This window comes from Cimex lectularius, unplaced genomic scaffold, assembly GCF_000648675.2.
Source record: "Cimex lectularius strain Harlan isolate CLEC.00 unplaced genomic scaffold, Clec_2.1 scaffold151, whole genome shotgun sequence".
NCBI classification, from domain to species: domain Eukaryota; kingdom Metazoa; phylum Arthropoda; class Insecta; order Hemiptera; family Cimicidae; genus Cimex; species Cimex lectularius.
This window is the reverse complement of record NW_019392786.1, coordinates 384,200-399,326: the sequence shown is the minus strand read 5'-3', so window position 1 is coordinate 399,326 and position 15,127 is coordinate 384,200. Positions and strand designations below refer to the sequence as shown.

At 31.2% G+C, this 15,127-nt stretch overlaps 1 protein-coding gene across 1 annotated transcript in view; it reads right to left on the bottom strand.

The window, feature by feature from the left end:
- The window catches only part of LOC106662604 (dopamine receptor 1-like), a 408,947-nt gene that overhangs the window by 214,172 nt on the left and 179,648 nt on the right, over positions 1 to 15,127 (bottom strand). The window lies entirely within an intron of this gene.

Here is a 15,127-nt window from a genome sequence, read left to right as displayed (position 1 = left end):
AAGAGCTTCCAACCTTCAATGAATTCAATCTTTTCAATCAAACGTTTTCCACCGTAACCTCAATGCTCCCTTATACTTTACCTATCAAACGATTCGTAATGATCTTAAAATTCCTTTCGTGAAAGATCTTATGCGAACACGCTTCCTCAATTTCCACTTTAAACTATCCCTCCACCCCAACTCACTAACCATAACTCTTTGCTAAACGTTTAACCCTTACAATCCTCCACGCCGTTTAAAACGACGATGTCCGCTAACTTCTGATCCTAACCCATCCAATTAAATAAAAGAGAATTCCAGAATAGGTTGGTCTCTCTCCTTACTGCCTTCTGGTCTGACAGATCTTTCAAATTTGAATATTACTATACACACAATTTGATCAATGTATATTTTGTACAGACAGCAATAAATATAATAAACAAATAAAAAATAATATTTTACAAACATTTCATACGTAAGTAATTTTATGTAGTGGCATAGCTAACGGCGATGACGATTACACAGTTCGGCTCAGCTTACAAGCGTTGCGGTTTAGAATACTCACAGCGCCGTGAAAAGTGCAAAAGGTTCAACGAACAGAAAATTGTAGATTGTATAAATGAAAATATTATTTAATATGTAATTATGTAGGTTATATATTACTACTACAGAGTTATTACCTTCATTAATTTCACACATTCATTTTTAACACAAAAAAATTCACGTACCACCAATATGACACCACAAAATTAGCACCACTCTTTATGCCCTGAAGAGGAGCCGAATAACGGTCGAAACGTTCTTGACCGCTCCTTACGAGTTTTTTTATCGATACATTTTTACTTTTGTGTTTTATTTTCAAATATATACTTTTTATTACTCACAAGAATTTACTTGGTTACTACTTGCTTCTGTAAATTGTAATTGGTGATTAAAATTTTCACATATTTGTTTTTCCTTCAATGTATTTCAATCTGTACATAGCTTTTATCCGTCATATTAACCTAATTAAAACGAATTAAAATTAGATACTTTTAATTTCAAATGTAAACCTTATGTTAACACACCCAATTAAATAAAAGAGAATTCCACAATTGGTTGGTTTCTCCCCTTACTGCCTTCTGGTATGACAGATCTGTCAAATTTGAATATTACTATACACACAATTTGCTCAATGTATATTTTGTACAAACAGCAATAAATATAATAAAAAAATAAAAAATAATATTTTACAAACGTTTCATACGTAAGTAATTTTATATAGTGGCATAGGTAACGGCGAAGACGATTATACATTTCGGTTCAGGTTACAAGCGTTGCCGTTTAGAATACGCACAGCGAAAAGTGCAGAAGATTCAACTAAGAAAAATTTTACATGTATATTTCTTTATAATTTTACGAAATATAACTGTAGATTGTATAAATGAAAACATTATTTAATATGTAATTATTGGTGATTAAAATTTTCACATTTTTGTTTTTTCTTCAATGTATTTCAATCTGTATATAGTTTTAACCGTCATATTAACCTAATTAAAACCAATTAAAATTAGCTACTTTTAATTTCAAATTAACGCTTTTTAATTTTAAATGAAAACCTTATGTTTAAATCATTAAAATGTGAGGAGATGATATGAATTATAATTAAAATTTACATAAAGGAAATTTAACTAACCCAGTATATAACGAAGGAAGAATGAATCGACCGTCAGGAATGCGGTGAGAAAAAAAGGTAAGCTTTGTCACTTATGCCAAGCTTTGAACTTTTATTGAGACCTTCATCAGGGCTCTGCAAGTAATAACAACGTTAATAATTAAGAAATAGTAAGTAACACAATATTGCCCAGACGACAACGGACTTACTCGTCACAATATTTAAAGTCCAATATTATGATATATATATAATAGTCATTTTTTGACGCACCATTGGAAAATCAACGTGGGTGCGTATAAATCTGACTCAAGGCCTATTTCTTTACCGATTTTAACATTAAACAAAGGAAGTGTGTCAATTTTCGGTGCACCATAGGAAAATCAACGTTAGTGCGTCTAAATATGACTCGACACTTTTTAATTTGTTAGTCTCGTACGAAAAAATAGGCACGTCACTTTTCGACGCCCCATTCGTTACAAATTAGTTTAGCAGGTTGGAAGGAAAATAAACAAAACCAATATTATTAAAACATTATTCAAACACAATGTAAAAATTAAAAAAAAAATTCTTCACAAATTAATTTGATTAAGGTTTAAGAATATTTTTTTCTGGCAAAGTAAAAAAAGTAAATAAATGTAACAATCTCCTTTTTTCTGGTAAATTAAAAAAACTAAATAAATGTAACAATCTCCTTTTGTCTGGTAAAGTAAAAAAAAAAATAAATGTAACTATCTCCTTTGTTAGCAAACTAAAAATGTTCAAAATCATTATAATAATTGTTCGAACAGACCGCTATTTACTGCAACACAGTAGCCTAGTCTATCGTAAAACGATGATCGGACGAAAAAAATACTCTTAAACCTTAATCAAATTAATTTGTGAAGAATTTGTTTTTAATTTTTACATTGTGTTTGAATGTTTCAATATATTGTTTATTTTCCTTCCAACCTACTAAAACTAATTTTTAACGAATGGTGTGTCGAAAAGTGATTTTTTGGTAGGAGGCTAACAAAATAAAATGTGTCGAGTCATAATTGGACGCACCAACGTTGATTTTCCTATGGTGCACCGAAAATTGACTCCCTTTCTTTTATTAACGTATTAATCAAAGGAAATAGGCCTCGAGTCAGATTTAAACGCACCCACGTTGATTTTCCAATGGTGCGTCAAAAAATGACTGTATATATATACTTATATTTGTTGTTGTTTCTAACCGCTATCATTATAATGAATGTTGTCTGATGAAGACCTCAATGAAGGTTGAAAGCTTGGCATAAGGTTCAAAATTATTTGTTTTTGATTACCGCATCCCTGATCTCGAACCTACTGTAAAGAAAAATATAAATCTGGAGGATTCTTCTTTTAGTTTAAATTAATGAAAGTCAATAGGAAGTTAAAAATCGTTCATTTGATGGAAAATATCTGCAATACCCTAGAATAGTATCAAATCTCAAATCGATAGATCGATAGGAAAAATGTTGGTATTTACATTCCTTTTAACATGTTTATGTAAATTTGTTATTTGAGTGTTCCACACAAAATACAAATCTTTGAGAACATGAGGCCTAATCAATACTTCGCTGTCAGGTACAAATGATATTTCAAAATTCTGCCCAACTGCTAACTGTGGCAACAATTTCAGTTTACTTTTCAGGAATACTACAATAATATGTGTGAACAAGATGAAAATTCAATTTGATTAAACACATTCTTGGCAAGAGACTGCAATTGTTTGGTATTTTCAGGAAGGCCCGATGGGGAGTTTGTTACTAGTTTGATAAACTCCAGTTGTCCATTCAAGAAATCTCAAGATTCCAGTCCCCCAGACCAAGCCGATTCGGAACCTCAATAGAAATGCAGATAACTACGAGTGACAACAATTAAACGTCATTCAGTTATAGAGCGAGGTGTGAATGGTTGAGCGGACCGGTAGGAAATTGCCAGCAGATTGGCTTGCAAATTGGTACCACCCTCGCCCCCTCGTTAAATATTGATTTAACAAGACTTCTTGACGGTATTACAATTGCACTTACACCTAAACAGAGATTTTTGAAAAGATTACCGAACCGTGTATGACATACTTTCTGGCAAATTGGCCCCTACCCGTATAAAATTTGTTTCAGTTCTATACTCGTTCTAGCAAAAAGTACTCAGTTCCATCCAAATCTACTCAGTCGGAAAGGTGTTAACAACTTCCTGTCAGAAGACAAAGCTAACTCTTTCTTTCCAAACTTGGATTCTTAAGTTTAGAGAAAAGACTTTTTCTTCTAAGAAGGGGTCGGCGATTTTTGTTTTTATTTCTGAACTTCGCATACCAACTTTGTATTTTTTTTAAAAAGACTTTTCTAAACGTGCTATCTTTATAGCTAATAACTTTGATTTTTGAATAAAGCAATACGCAAAAATAAAAATCAACCAGATTTCTACAGTTGGCTTTATGAGTTACTTAAAGAAATCCCGTTTTCAACATTTTAAAATAAAAGCGATACAAATTTTCAGGAACAAATAGAAGCACTTCACCATTGTTAAACAAAAAATTAACAAAAGTTACATCCAAAATTAGAAACTTGCTGCGTTTGAATTTTATAATTAATTTCATACGTAGAATTAGAAATTTGCAGGCATTATCTATCTCATTGTACTTCAATGGAGAACGATTTTTCTTTCATAAAATATTTCTTTATGAACCAAAATCTTTTAATTTTATTGACTTAACAACCTAGTCGTATGGTCTTGTCAGGGTATAAATTATCGTCGAGAAGCAGTTTAGATTAAAGCTTTATCCGTCAACAACATCAGATGCACAGTCTTATGAATTTAAAAGAACGTCGAAGTCAGAAGTGCTAATAGAGGTTCGTTTGACTTTCCTCATGATAGCTGCCAAAATGTATTGTTGTACCGAATCCACTTTTCATTCACCGTCATTAATCATCTAAGCAATGGATCGTTATCTCGGCGCTTTGAAAGCAAATCACAAACAGAACAGAGAACTGCGTTCCTTAAATTTCTGCCCTTTCATAACACAGAAACTAAACGATTCGAATAATAGCGATTGTTTGGTTGTAAATAAAATAACTTTCAAACAGCACACTTTTCAATGTTTATTTACTTAAACGATATTTGCAATAAAAATGGTTTTACTATTTTTAAATCGTATTTCAATCTGCAAGGTTTCTTAATTTTCTGAGACCGAAAGGAATATATTAAGTTCATCTTATGTTCAAATTTTGATATTTATTCTTTTTTATTTATTCCATTTTGTGAACAATTTATATAAATTAAAAGGACAAAAATGGTTTTATCTTTGTCAACAAAAAACTACATAATAAGTTGATTTAATTTAATAATAAAGATGATGATGATAATGTTTATCAATAATGTATATTTAACCACAAAGAAATACAATACGAAAAAAGACATAAAAATCAATAATAACGATGGATCAAAATCCGTCTAACAAGTTCATACAGGGTCTTCGGCTACTAGCATTACGCACTTTGCCAGTAGATTATATTCAAAATGAAGCCAAAACGTTCTAATTAACTATGGTCCGAATCTCAACAGTGTCGTATTTATTCCCTTTTCCTGATTTTGTAAGATGTCAGGACCTTGCTTTAAATAAATAATGATAACTCTAAATATTTCTAGGGGTGCGCCTTATACAAAAATGTCTTTTCTATACCAACTTCCTACTCATTCAAAATCCAACGTATATAAACATAAAACAGCAAAATCTCACTGGCACTCTCAACACGACACGCAAGAATGGCACAATTACACAGAAGACAAATACTTTGAGTGAGTAGAAATACTTTGATTGAATATAAAAAATATATTTTGCATTTTATAAATTCACTTTTCCACATCCTACATGTATTTGTTAAATGTAAACAATGTTTGTAAATCCCAGGCCCTGAAGATGATCACAATACAGATCAAAACGTTGGCACGATAAAGAAAATGTTTTTCTGAAACCTACATCACACCAGACCGCATCTCACGATTTCTGAATAATTATCGATTAACGGTCACTAATCACCACAAATTTAAAAAAATTTCTAACAGAAATTTATTTCATCAAAACGAAAATCCTTCAACACCTTATTTAACAAAAATCAATCTTCCAATTATAAGTAAAACTACGTTGTTATGAAAATCCAAAAAATAATGATAATAATAACAAAATAAAATCTTAGAACAAGCTACGCTTTGAGAAGTAAATGTTTACATAACCGATTAATGGAAAAAGTATTTCATCGAATTAAAATTTATTCCACTTGAAAGGAGAGATTTCTACATTATTTGAAAAATACGCCATCTAGGAGTCTTGAAAATAATAAAATAGACATGTAGAATTATTATGTAACTTTGGTTTTTGTTTATTATAACACTTTTTGAATGTTGGCCTTGAGCTCGATTCTCATCTCAAAATTTTTATCCGGAGTCTGCTGAATTTGGTAAGTTGATCATTATAGCCAGAGTTGGACAAAATCTAACTACTTCAATCATGATTAAGAATTTTGATTGAAGTTTAATCATGATTGAATTAGTCATGATTAAATTAATCATTGTATGATTTAGTCATACCTCATGATTGAAATAATCATGACTAAATCACATAATGATTAATTTACTCATTTCTAATTCAATCATGATTAAACTTCAATCAAAATTCATAATCATGATTGAATTAGTTAGATTTTGCCAAACTCTGGTACGGAATCCCTTGATTTTTCAGAGAAAGAAGAATCTCTGATCTGAGAGTATTACTTTCATATTGTTCTGTTTTACTAACCATCACTGAGACAGTGTGTGTGAGAGAGAGAGAGAGAGAGAGAGAGAAAGAGAGAGATAAAAGAAAATTGCTTGATTTAGAAATATTAAACATTTTCGTATGAATACCGTTCATTATTAAAATATGCATCATAAAAAGAAAACACTTAGATTTGTTCATACAATTACTTAGAATTAATTACGTTTTACGTCTTAAATTTTTAAAAAAATTTCCTATAAATTCCTGAATATGTATATTACTAGAATGGTCAATATCTAAACAAAACTGCTCAAACATTCATTATTCAATTTTTATTAATTTATAAATTCACGATTTTTTTAAAAGGTCATGTAGAGATAAAATACACAATTTTTCAACCAAATCGTGTGTAGGAGCCACTTTTATATAAATATAATTTTATTTAAATAATATATGATAACAGATTATTTAAGAAGGAAGATATTTAATTAATCTTCAATTGATCATTATCTCCATCGTAAAAGGGTTAAAGATGTGTTAATTAATAAAAAGTTGAGACAAAAACAAACAGTTAGTTACAGATCAATACTCTCAAGAAAAACATTTAATCATTATTTTATTTTAATGAATTCAATTTATCCTATCATTTCAGAGAATTGTCCAATTTGTATATGACTTTAAGTAAATTTATTAATTGTTTTATGTAAAAAAATGTTTTAGAAATGGTTTGACAACAAATGCTTTTCTTATTTGCTTGACAAAATGTAAAAACTTGGTTTCTTTTCTCACCACAGGAATTTTCTAATTAAATTCGTTGATTACCGCCGGTATTCTTTAGAAGGTTGTTACATTAAAACTTGTGTTGGCCGCTCTTGTTAGCTTAATAAAAGTGCTTCCATCGGCTAACTCTCTTCATTATTAAAACATCAACTTCAGAAAAATTCTCCAATGTGAATATAACCAAGACATGGGAAACAGGTTGCTTTTAGAAGTAGCTGTCGCTGGTGTCGAGAATAGCTAGGATTTCAAGTCGGTTTTTGAGTTGTTTTTTTATCATACTTTTACCATAACAAATACACATCGGTATATCATTCTTCAATGGCTCTTTTTATTGCAAAGAGAAAATATTTTCGAGGAGCGTATATTCTGCGGTTGTACCGGACTCGGAACAGGGGGTGGTCGAAAAAAAATGACGGTGATAAAATTTTATCGACCAAGTCCAACCTTGTCACCCAACGCCGAGAATAATAAAAGCAAATTGAACAGACGTAAATCCAACAAGAAATATCGAGCTCTGACGTATACCACACGAGCCTTATGCTTTGTTAATGCATCAAATACAAAATTAATTTATACTTAGTAAAGCTTTAATTAAATCAGAATAATATTTTTAGTATTAGATTTTTATATTAAAAATGTACGAAAATGTTCAAATAATGTTCAAACTGATGTCCAGAAAGCAAATTCGTGTGGAGTCCTCTTCAATCGTCTCACAAAATGCCGTTGGACTCGTTTATTTATGCGGTCTGCCATAATGCAGGACCTCCGTAATAATATCGGGTATCCTCAGATTCTCAGGAATATCTTTATTCCGTAAGTACTAGGGGCATCAACCAAGATTGTTAACACTTTTGTTTAGAATTTTTTGAAAATATCTTGCTTTTTTTAGAAAAGCTCCGCAGTCGTGTGTATATATCCAGACCGTTTTAAGGTGCTCATTAACAATTTTGTACTGGACTGACCAATGTGAGTTTTTTTTAACCAAAAGTCATCGCAGTTGCCCATATTTAAGATGAAGTTCTGTTCTTTTTTTATGTATGCTCGTCATTTCAGTTTAGCACCTGGCGTCATACCATTATATTTCACAGTGTTTTATATTGATATTATTTTTATGATTTTATTGATTGGAGCGTTTGTGATTTTTCTGTCTATTAAATTATTGATTATAGATTTATAGTCATTTATTTTTATTGTCCAATCTTTTGTTCCTATTTTGATTCCATTGGTCATTTTTCAACATGCTTGTTCGATGCTTCAACATTATTTTCTACTGAGAGAGCTGATGTTTGAGGTGTAATAATAAAATAACTTTGTAATAACATAATTAAAAAGTAAATATTAAATTAACCGTTGAAAATAAAATGAAATATTTTAGGATGAAATTAGAGTTTAAAGGGTGAAGGAAGGAGAAAGTAAAAAGTGTAATTCAAACTTCTTTTTTTAACTTTCCTTTTAGTCTCTATCTAATTTTAGATAAAAACTAATAACAATCATAACAAAAATCACTTTTAATTTTATAAATAAAACTATTGATGATTCTAATCAGTAGGCATTACATAATACTTATGGAATTATTCCATGCGTGTTAAAAAAGCTTGACATTTTAAATTTTATTACTGATTTTTAATTTTAACATTGTTTTCTTTTGTGGAATCTGTTTGCCACTAAAATAATGCTTAAAACTTACAAAAAACTAAACTAAAGGAAAAAACAAAACAGTATGGATAAAGGTTTGAGGCTAGTGGCTTAAGCGGTGTTCTTTATATATTAATTTTTAAGAAAATCATGAGTTGGGCCTGTTTATAGTTCTAATTATGTATATCATACAAAAATAAACTTAAATTTGATGTTACGCTATCACAATGTTTAGTTGGCCAACTATAAACTCAATCACAAATTCTTATATTTACCCAATTTTTTTTTTCAGATTTGTAATAAACTTTGCGTCGGTTTGAACTTTTCATGACAAATGCAAAACAAACACAATGCGGGGGGGATTATGATCAAATGTAAATTTTAAGCAAACTCAAGTGTACCTATGAAAACCTAATCCTATTAGAACTGAACATTGAATTTTAAAATTTATAAATACAATTGTTAATTTAAACATTATTCATGCTATTTAACTGAAAATTTTCATTACAATTTTACTAAATAGCACATTAATCTATAATTCTTGTTATATTATTCTTTAGTTAGAATTAACATTATTTAATCGTTAGCATTTTCAGTCACTATGTATAAGCATAAACTTTAACTGTTGCCATTAAGTTACTCATTTTATTAGCTTATTTTACAAAAAATGTGAAATGAGCAAATTTAAAGGCTATTTAGATAATCACGTAGCAAGACAACGAAAAAATAAAGGTTTATAAATAAAATGGTTAGAATTTATTTACCCAGTGGAGGGTTTTAATTAAAACAAAATTCAAATTGAAAAAAAGTAAGTTTAATTTTAACTTATTAAATTCACTAGTTTCCGTGGTCCGCTTGACCAATTAATATCTTTCAATTAATTGAGAGTGGATCGAGGTCACCATAGCTCAAGTGGTAGAGCAGCGGCGTATCTAGCCGAAGATTGTGGGTTCGATCCCGCTCGTGACACTGACTTTTTATCTCAACTAAAAACCTTAATTAATTGAAAGATATTAATTGGTCAAGCGGGCCACAAAAACTAGTGAATTTAATAAATTGTGTTAAAAGTTGATACAAGATTGGTATCCTATGTCGCCTCCCTGGAAAACCGCAGTCTTTGTTTCTAACAGTTCAGAGTACTTTTCCGCTAGATTTATTGACAATAGTCTGTCTTGGATGAACGAGGAGATAATTTGAACGTACTGGATTGTACAAATTGTTTTACCATAATATCAGACTTTATCAAAGGCTTCAGCAGGTACGTTCTTGCAACACGGCCAAACAGATATATTTCCCTTTTCGCTCTCATTTTATTCATCTATTTCACTGTGACCCATATAAGTTATATCGTTAAGGAACCCTTGTAATTAAGGCCATATCGTGTAATGTACACTCTTTCACTATTTGTTGCAATGGCTCTAGTTTTTTTCTTGACAGAGTATACGTCTGTATGAGATTTTTCCATTTTCTTTAGAAGGTAGACAAGATGGCACTGCCCGGTATGTAAGTGTATAATTTTCTTCAAATCCTAACTATTGAGAAAGAACGGTTTTTTTCCTTCTATTTTTAGAAATTTTTTCATCTTTTAGCATGCCTCTTTTCTTAGTGATTTTATCCAGTGCGTGAGTTTTTATTTTTTAAACTATTTTTCCTGTTCCATATTTTGCAGTTCCGGTCCCTTGGGTTCCCCGTTCTTTGGCATGTTGGCAATCCTTTTCGCCTTTCAATCCCAACATACAATTTTTTTATAAACCGACAAACCCTCATAAAAAAAATTGAGACACGCCAACCCCACATGTCCCAGAAAATTTATATGCGAGGAACCGGTCTGTTATCTAAAAAATTGTGACAAATGGATTTTGTAAATAATGGCTTTCTTGCTTTTTACTTTTAACTGCACGTTTTACCTTCATTAATTAACGGTTATTATTTTTATTAGTATACACGGAATTTGGGATGAATGTCAATTCCACGGATAGGATTCGAACGCATTCCTAAGACCGTGGGTTCGAACCCCATCCCTGACATTAACCTTTCTATTTCAAATTTAGTGTATATAAAATTAAACAGATAGTTTTATTGAAACACAAATAGTAGTGTTAGTTTACGGGAATTATATATTTATATTCTTGATTTTGTTTCATTTTTTAAATAAAATTAATTTTATAGATTATGTGTTATCACAGTGCAATTAAGAAGGGCCGCCCAAAGCCCTTCCACAAGCCACTAAAAGGAGGAGGAAGGAAACTTTCACTGGAGGAGGCCTGTTTGGTTTGCGCTGGACTAGATGCGACACGTTTGATTTTTCTTCCGAGAAAGCAGCAAAGATCAACCTATTTTCATCTAGCGAGAATCATCACGCAAGTTTTTCCATTTTAACTTGTTTTTCGTTGTAAAAGGATTTTTTTATTTTATAGTTTACAACAAAGAGTCAATTTTTCGTTTGTTTAATCAACACAAAGTCTGTCTTGCAGTTTGTTTATTTTATTTTATTAATAATAATAATAATTAGTCAAGTAAGAATTGTTTCCGTATTTTAATATAAAAAATAATAATATCCAGTCAGTTTCCTTTACAAAATTGTCAAATTGTTAATTCCAAACTGAGACCTTAATTTCAAGTTTTGTTAATATTTCAACATAACAATTGTTTCCGTTTATTAATTAAAAAAAAAAATAATAGCAGTAATATTTAGTCAACATAAGAATTGTTTCCGTTTTTTAATTAAAAATAATAATAGTAGTGGTAATATTTAGTCAATATAAGAATTGTTTCTATTTTTTAATTTAAAAGAAGATAATAATAATCAATCAGTTTCCTTTGAAAAATTGTTAATTTTAAACCGACGACCTTAATTTCAAATTTTGTTAATTTCTCGATATAAGAATTGTTTCTTTGTTAATATTCTTTTCTTTATTATTCATTCATTTATCTAAACAAGGAAAAGATCCACTCCCACGGGGAAGGACCAAACAGTAACGCAATAGTGTGTTTATTCTTCAGTAAGTGTGAATTGTTCGTATATTTTATATTAATGTAAGTTGTTTATCTTGTAAAGTAACTTTCTTGTAAAAAATTTCTAAAATAAATTCATTAAGAAAGTAACGAAGAGAGTTTAAATCTCAGCTTCATAGTCAAAAGTGATTTAACAGGCATTAAGCCCCTATCAACGTAATTTTGTTTGTAAGTCAAAAAAATCAACTTATCTTAAAAAGCTATTAACCTTTTAATATACATGCTCTTGAACAATGTAAAGCACTTTAATTCATCGACCATTGCAAATATGGTAGGTATGAAAAGGGTCTGCGGTAAGGGTTTAATTAAGCATAGTTATCCCTTTAGTAACCTTATAAAAGCCCTCTTTGTTGAAAAAGCAGACCGGAGGTACTTGTAATTGAACAAACAATTACATAAAGTGATATTTGTAGTTGTGAAATAATTCATTTAACAAGCAAAGACCTTATGAGAAAAGCAATCTGGTGATTTTGACATAAATTGTACAAACTTGTTGACGCTATTTTCCGTAATTTGACCACGCTAATTCCGTGATTTGTTCTCTGCGCCCGGCAAATTCGTTGTTGTTCGAATAGTTCCCATCGGCCGTGTTGGCGTTCAAAAATTTTATTTTTTTTATTTCTCGCAATCGTGGCGAGATCACCTGTTGGCAGCGGCTCTTCGAGAAAAGGAGGTAAAGGCAAAGATCCCGTTTTTCCTTCACCGTCCTCGCCCTTGTCTTTTACCCCTTTGAATCATCCTGCACCTTCGAGGAGTCGGCTGGAAGGTGAGTTTTCTTTCTTTTATTCTCTTTTTATTCTTAATTCTTCAAAATTGGTCTTTCTAAAAAATGCTGTCCGCCTATTCATTAACAAACTTTTATTAAATATATTTAAAAATAATTAAAAAGCTTATTTATTGTAAAATTTAAGATAATTGTGTTGTTTTTAACGTAAAAAATGAGAAATATTTTTAAAAAGTGGAATGTTTTATAATCTCGATTTCATCCGCTTTGCCTAATATTTCAGATATTGGACAACTGGTTTAATACATAGCTGAAATTTCAAAGTACATAATTTTTTGCCGCTTGAGCATTTCTGATCCAGTTTTGTTTTGTGAGTTGTACTACGAAATCCGTTGGGAAAAAATTATTGACTATGATTTTCTGAAACGTTTAACAGAACATTCCGGAAACAATCTTCACAACTTCCTATAAAGTCTCAACAGACTATAAAGGAGAGGAAGAACACAGGAGAGCATCAGATACAATGATACGGTACACAGATGGCTCCAAAACAAACGAAGGAACCGAATCAGGCATTTTCTGTAAAAGCCCAAAATATGAGCAATCAAACTCATTAAGGTATACTTCGGTCTTTCAAGCGGAAATACATGCCATCAATGCTTGTGCCCTGGAAAATCTTAGAAGAGGTTACACTGACAAAAAAATCCTCATAAGATCAGACAGCCAAGCAGCTATTAAAGCATTAGCATGTAAAAGAATTACATCAAAACAAGTCAGTGAATGCATCCAAAATCTCCAAAACCTGGGGAAACACAACAACCTGATGATATCTTGGGTGCCAGGGCACAGGAGAATTTCGTGTAACGGGGAAGCAGACAAACCGGCCAGAGGAGGATCTGCAAGACCATACATAGGCCTCGAACCTATCCTTGGGATAACAAAAACAAATATAGAATCCTCCATCGCAGAATGGATCAGAGCAAAACAAAAAGAGAAATGGATAAACTCTAGCGGTGCTAGACATAGTAAACTTGTGATGAAACAACCCTCACCTAGATTGGCAAACTCAGTGCTGCAATTAAAGAGGGCTAGACTTAGCGGAGTGATAGGACTATTAACCGGTCATTGGCATCTGAGAAAACATCTAGACAACATGCGCATATACAACGATGATCCCATCTGCAGATTATTAAATGAGGAGGAGGAAACAGCCACTCATATCATCTTCGAATGGAGGTTTAACCTAACGTAAGGAAAAGCCTTAGGGAATCATATTGTAGCAACAACAGTCAATAACCTGATATTTCTAGAAGAAGGATTGAGTCTATTGACTGAACTAAGGAACTAGGAAGGTACAATAAGCCAGAAGGCTGCAGTACCTGGGAAATACAAATCCTTTCCACCATACCATACCATACCAACAGAACAACTCGTAATGAAACTGGAATAATCCAAGCTATTATAATTTATTTTGTTGATTATCAATTTATAACTATTTAAATTGCGTTCCAGTTGCTAATTATATTTAAATAATAATCACGACATTTAATTTACTGTGAAGCATCCGTGTTTGCAGTTTACTTAACCATGATCATTCCGGTCCGGTGATTCATCGTGTTGCCTATCCAGTTAACCAATTAATTAATAATTGGTTAAAAATGCCTTTTAAATCAAATTTGGTTGATTTGAAAACTAGCAAAAATAATGAGGACGAGAATTGGTTTACCAGCGACTACTGACTATGTTTAATTTTTCAAATTTTTAAACATAAATTTTTAATAGCAAATTTGAAATAAAAATTTAACTTTTCCAATTCAGTGGGATTTACATGAGTATTCTTTGTAGTTACACGAATTATACAAGTAAAAATCATGTTTTCTTGTTACTCCAAAGATGTGAAAACCCGAAGCGAGTCAAAGGTCCAATAAGTTTTCCTAATTAACATTTTTTAAATATTCATATTCTAACTTTTATTTAAACTACGGTTGGAGGGGGTTTCCAGGGCAAAATTATATTCTGGAGGGGAAAATATTAACATCTTAATAAGAGGTGGCCGGGGGCACCCTTAAGGGTGAATTCTCGCCTTCGTTCCGAAGGATCGTCCTTCCAATAAGTCATGATTGAAGTTAATAGCAAAATTGTAAAGTTATTATCTCAAAGCAAATCTATTGAGTTTTGAAATGGTTACTAATAGCATTTAGTGGATTTACTGGTTCGCGATGGGATAATTATAATGAAAGTTAACATGTGTCGATGAAAGATACCACAATGTAAATCAATATTTATTTATTCATGTTCAATGATCTACACTACGCTAGAAAGAGTTATATCTTGATCAAACCTTTTAAAGAAAACAAATTTCCAACTGAAAATAATTGTGTGAAGCAGCAACTTCAGGTGTAAAATCGTTCGAGTAGTTTCAAATTCGACAGAAGCCGCATAGGAATCAATTAATCATTAACCTTGTCAACTCGGTTATCGTGTGCACCGCTATATCTCACACCATTTGATGATTAAACCAATACGATCGCTAATGTAATCTGCAAATTTTCAATTAAAATTGTAATCTCAAGTGCAAAACCAATCG